The sequence below is a fragment of the Trichosurus vulpecula genome, chromosome 5, assembly GCF_011100635.1.
Source record: "Trichosurus vulpecula isolate mTriVul1 chromosome 5, mTriVul1.pri, whole genome shotgun sequence".
Classification (NCBI taxonomy): domain Eukaryota; kingdom Metazoa; phylum Chordata; class Mammalia; order Diprotodontia; family Phalangeridae; genus Trichosurus; species Trichosurus vulpecula.
In genome coordinates, this window is record NC_050577.1 from 113,288,338 (window position 1) to 113,294,455 (window position 6,118).

The window sequence follows — 6,118 nt, forward strand, 5'->3', positions numbered from 1 at the left end:
AGTATTTGGAAGAATGTTGCCTAGAAGGGAGATTGGACTTATTCAGCATGTTCCCAGAGGGCAGAACTAGGAGCAATGGGAGGAAGATGTAGAGAGATAAAATTAGGCTCAATTTTAACCATTAGGAATATCTAAAAAGAGGATGTGTTTCCTCAGGAGGTAATGGGTTCCCATTTCACTTGGAGGTCCCTAAGCAAAGACCAAACAACCACTTTGGTGGATGAATTCTATCAAGTTGGGGTTGGCCGCATTAGCCTTTGAGGTCTCTTCCAACCCTGAAATTCTGCTTTTCTGGTACATGTTAAAGCTGAGGTCAACCAGGAAGGTAGCAGGGGTAGTACAGAGGGAGATTGGGCTGGAGAGGCCCAGTATAGGTGATTTACACTCTGATTAATTTTAATTATTAATTTATTAATTAATTCTCAGTTGTTAATTTTTGTTAATTCATGATTATACTCTGATGAATTCAGCAGCTACTGTGGGAACTGTCTTTTTTCTTGGGGGAAATTTTAATTTATGATGGGGAATACGGCCTGAGATCTGAGATTGGTGATCTGTACATAATACCCTTTTCCTTCTGGGTAGGTTACCTCAGAAAGATATTTTGATGCATGAATAAATCTATGATCTCATCAGTATGTGTATTTTTTCACAAGGATGAACAATAACTGTCCATGCTGCCTTCTCACTTTGATTCTTGTTATTAGGGTGGGCCTGTCTTAGGCTGGTACCTTTGTGGGAGAACAAAATGAAGCAATGGTATTCCACAAGGATACTCCAGCACTTATCTTGGGTAGATTAGGGATTCCTCTCATCTCTATATGGATATATATCTGGTCAGCACGGCAGGGTGTGATGACTCATGAGGTCTTGGGACATCTACCATGTTTGAAGGGATCCATGAGTGAGTCTTTCTATGCCCTTATGGGACTAGGAAGCCATCAATACGACCAGAGGCTACCAGGAAGTTTCAAAAACTTGAGCCTTGCACCATGGGCTAATCGTTAGCCTTGTTACCTTTCAGGAAAAAAAAGAAAAAAAAAACTAACTTAATCCTTGTTATGAGAGGAAACCCTGGTATATAGTGGTCTTTTCACACTTGTCCATGTTTTCCCATAGGGGCCCCCACAAATACGCTACCTGATGTACTGGAGAATTTCCTCTGCTTCTCTTAATATTTTGTGGATACTAATGTAGAGCCCTTGGGCTATTATCTGAAATCTCCCTACACAATCAACCCACCTCTCTGACCGTGTACTTTTTTTTAATACCACTTCGGATATACAAGTCATCACTGGTCATTTGTCAGACTTACTCTCATTCTGCATCTGTTCGTAGATCCTTGCATCATCTTCAATATCCCTTAAGAAATATCCCTTATGAAACCCAACTCCATTTATTCTGCAAGCATATAGTAAGAGCAGTTTTCCTTCCTAGGTTGTCCTTTTTGCAATCCATGGTATGTAATTTCGTATTTAATCAGATCTATCCAATTGTCTAAGCTGTCTTAGTCAGCTGTTAGATGGTGATGGAAAAACACTGAACAATTTTTGTTCTCTGGTTTCTCTTTCGATATTCATTTTTTGTTACTAGAAACCTTTGCTACCAATACACTACCTCTATTTTCGAGGCAGTGTGGGGTGGTGGATAGAGAGCTAATCCTGGAGCCTGGGAGACTTGGATTCAAGCCCTGCCTGTTATGCATACACTATGTTACCCTAGACAAGTCATTGCTGTATTGTCACCAAGAAAACAAAGATAAAAAAAATTGAAATAATGTATTAGACTTTGATGGACTTAAGTTTGGAAGATAAAAATAGGTGGATAATGTGTTTTCCAAGAGAAACCAAGAAACTTACACCAGTTTGCCAGTGGTCAATTTCCATGTCCCCAAGGTTCCAATGTGCCTGTTCACCTGTCCCACTACCTTCCCTTCTTTACTGGCTGCTGATTTAAAAGTTTGCCCTAATCCAAATTTGAATTTTTATTACAGAACTTAAGCTCTTTCAATTTTATTCTGATTAAATCAGTAGTACCTGATTAACCAAACATCTTCAGACTTTGTGATTTGGGGGCTATTTTGATATAAGAAATAACTTATTTATGTATATTCTTTCCTCAGTGATTTCCCATTGGTGCTCTAGGTGACGGTCAAAGGCAATAAAAAGTAGTAAAGAAAGTGCTGATAGAAGGAATAGATATGATAGAAGGAATTTCCTCACTGGTAGTGCCTTATGCCTTATGCAGGCCCGGTCCCTATCCCTGGATGACAGTCTAATTTCCTCGTATTACATGATTCCTCCAGTCCTACTCGAAAGCCTTATCATGGCATGGTGATTCTCAAAGACTGAGGCAAGCTTCGGCAGACCTTGCCATGACTGAAAGATTTTGCATGTGGATCTAGCAGTAGACTCCAGGTGGATCTGTCATCTGGAAACCAGCCAAGCTAAATGTCCTGAGGTCATTCACCCGGGTGGCCACTCAGGAAAGAATCAACCACAACTGATGAAAGTGAGCCCTTAACTCACAAGGAGTGCCAATCTGCATAGGTGAGTGGAATGTTCACCTCTCACAGAATTCTACATCAAGTACCTGCATGTTAACCTGGCAACCTGATATATGTTTTGTGACTAAAATTTGGGTTGGTGATCTGCATCTGTAGAAGGCATTTCCAATTGAAAAGTTCCTGACCATGATGAAATCAGAGGACTTTTCCCACGCTCCCAAAGTACATTTTACTTATCCTTCTTATACAAGAATACATCATTCCTATAGGTGGCTGAGACCTGAAATTTGAGGTGAAGTACAAACATGTAGGTAAACTATGCACAAAGAAGTTCTTCTGAGGCTGTTTTCCTTTGTTTTCTTTTCTTTTTTTTTTTGCCACTGGTCTTGTATTTTATTTCAGACTCAGATGCAGGTAGCTCAGTGGTTAGCATGCTAGACTTGGAATCAGGAAGAGTTAGGGTTGAATCCTGCCACAGATAATTACTGAGAGCTGTGTGACCCTGGGCAAATCACCTTAACCTCTCTGTTCCTCAGTTTCCTCATCTGTAAAACAGGGATCATATTAATACCTACCCCTCAGGGTTGTTGTAAGGACCTTGAAGTGCTACATAAATACCACCATAAGTATTCATAATAATTATTTGAGGGGGTAAAATATACCTAGAGGCAACACATACAATCAAGAAATTAATAGGCCAGATGTCTAGAGAATCAGTTGTCCCTTTTAAACTTCCCCCAGAGAGCTGCTACCTTTGACAGTACTTTTCTCATAAAGTGGAAAATCACTAGAATGCAGTTAGGGGAGGGCCACTTCCTGGAAGGTTAGCAGCGGCTAAAATCTCTGACTTTTCAGAATTAGGGGACTGACAGGAAGGTGAATAGAGAAGATAGAGGAGGGGGGTGGGGAGGAGGTTGCTGAAGAGAATTCCAGGGTTTTCTTGAAGGTTCACTTCTTATAATGACTTGCCTTGGACTCTTGGGAAAAGAATTTATCTTTCCTGGGTTAAACCTTCCCCATCCAGCAATTAGGATTAATAATGTTTTCACTTATCTGCCTCATGGGAACCTGTTGGAAAACACACATTATAATTTGGCACACTGTGAAGCTGAGCAAGTCACTTCAGTTTTCTGGGGGCCCAGTTACTTCAATTGTAAAATGAAGGGATAAGATGGAATTTACCGAACATTTTGAAGGCCTCTTTTATTTTTTTTAACCTTATTTTATATTTTATTTTTCCCAATTACAAGTAAAAGAAATTTTAACAATCTTTTCTTTTCAAATTTTGAGTTCCATATTCTCTTCCTCCTTTCCTTGCCTCCTCATTGAAAAGGCAAGTAATTTTACATAGGTTATACATGTGTAGTCATGCAAAACAAATTCCCATGTAAATCATTCTGTGAAGGAAAACACAGACAAAAAAACAAGAAAAATAAAGAAAGTGAAGAAAAAATATTTTAGATCTGCATTCAGGCTCTACCAGTTCTTTCTCTGGAGCACTCTGTCCCTGGAGTTCTTTCTCTGATAGTATCTTTCATCGTAATTCCTACAAAATTGTGTTGGATCATTGTATTGTTGAGAACAGCTAAGTTATTCATAGTCGATCATCATATAATATTGCTGCTTCTGTGTACAAGGTTCTTCTGGTTCTGTTCATTTCATTTTGCATCAATTCATGTAAGTCTTTCCATGATTTTCCGAGAGCATCCTGCTTATCATTTCTTTTTTTTTTTTTTTTTGGTTCTGTTTCTTCTTTCTCATGATTCATTCCATTGGTCAAGGTTCTTCTCCACGACTTGACTAGTGCATAAATTAATTCAATGCGAAGTTATACATGACAGTTATATGAGACTTCATGCCGTCTTGGGGAGGGAGGGGGGAGGGAGGGGAGAAAAACTGGAACTCAAGACTATGTAGAACCGTGTGTGGTAAACTAAAAATAAATAAAGAAATTTATAAAAAAAAAACAAAAAAAAAAACAATTTGTAATGGCAAGTGTTCTGGAAAAAAAAAAGAAATGAAGGCCTCTTTTAACTGGAAATGTGAAAGGAAGGGAAGGAAAGAGGTAGGAAAGGAAGGAAGAGAGGAAACGAAGGAAATGAAAGAGGGAGGGAAGGAAGGAAAGGAAAGAGGGAGGAATGGAAAGAGGGAGGGAAGGAAGGAGGGAAAAGAAAGAGGGAGGAAAGGAAAGAGGGAAGGAAGGAAAGGAAAGAGGAAGGAAAGGAAAGAGGGAGGAAAAGAAAGAGGGAGGAAAAGAAAGAGGGAGGAAAAGAAAGAGGGAAGGAAGGAAGGAAAGGAAAGAGGGAGGAAAAGAAAGAGGGAGGGAAGGAAGGAAGGAAAGGAAAGGAAAGAGGGAGGAAAAGAGAGAGGGAGAGAAGGAAGGAAAAGAAAGAGGGAGAAAAGGGAGGGAAGGAAGGAAAGGAAAGAGGGAGGAAAAGAAAGAGGGAGGGAAGGAAGGAAAGGAAAGAGGGAGGAAAAGAGAGAGGGAGAGAAGGAAGGAAGGAAAAGAAAGAGGGAGAAAAGAAAGAGGGAGGGGAGGAAGGAAGGAAAGGAAAGAGGGAGGGAAGGAAGGAAAAGAAAGAGGGAGGAAAGGAAAGAGGGAAGAAAGGAAGGAAAGAGGAGAGAGGGAAGGAAGGAAATGAAAGACAGAGGGGGAAAGAAGGAAGGAAAGTTAAAAGAGAGGAAGGGAAGGAAGAAAAGGAAAGAGGGAGGGAAAGAAAGGAAGGAAGGGAAAGGGAAGGAGAGAGGAAAGGAAGGAAAGAGGAGGGAGGGGAGGAAAGGAAAAAGGGAATGAGGGAGGCAGGAAAGGAAGGAAGAAAAAAGGAGAGAAGGAAGAGAGGCAATGTCTCTTAGGGCTGAGGAAAAGCTGGCATTTAATGCCTCAGAACAGTAAAGGTCCTTTCTTATTGGTCAGATATATTACAATAGTTCTTGGGATAGAAATCTCCTGATGCCATGATAAATGAGAGAATCCTATAATCTGAGTTGGAAGGTATATCAGAGGCCATATATCCTCAAACTGCGCTTAAACAGAAATCTCTCCAGAGACGTTGGAAATTCATCAGTCAGAACCTATGTGCTGACTCTTGGCATACTCGTTGCTGTGTGACTGTGGACAAGTCACAACCTCTGGGTATCAGTTTCCTCCTCTGTAAAATGGAGGTAATGCTACGTGCCTGCCTAAGTGATGAAGCAATATAAACTTTTTAACCATTTTGCAGATGAAGAACCTAGGCCCAAAGTTACACCAGGAGCGTGTAAGTGGCCCGGGTCAGAATTTGAACCCATTTCCTCTAAGCCCCAAGCTCGATTACCACCGTACTACACAGTCCCAGTGAAGTGATAAGGAGGCAGAGTCCAATTACAATTTATCCCGCTACAGTTTAGCGACCTCTACCCATTTAAAAACAAGTACGTGCAGCCAAGGGAGGCTGCATGGCGTGCACGAGCTGAGCGAGCTCCAATCGAACCCAGGGGCCCGGAGACCAGAGCCCAGAGCCGAGCTCCAGAAGAGAAGCAGCAACAGCTGCCGCGGAATGCGGACGGGCTCTCCGTCCCGACCAATCAGAAGCCGGCTCACTCCTCCCTCCAGCAGCCAGCCAATCGGCAGCG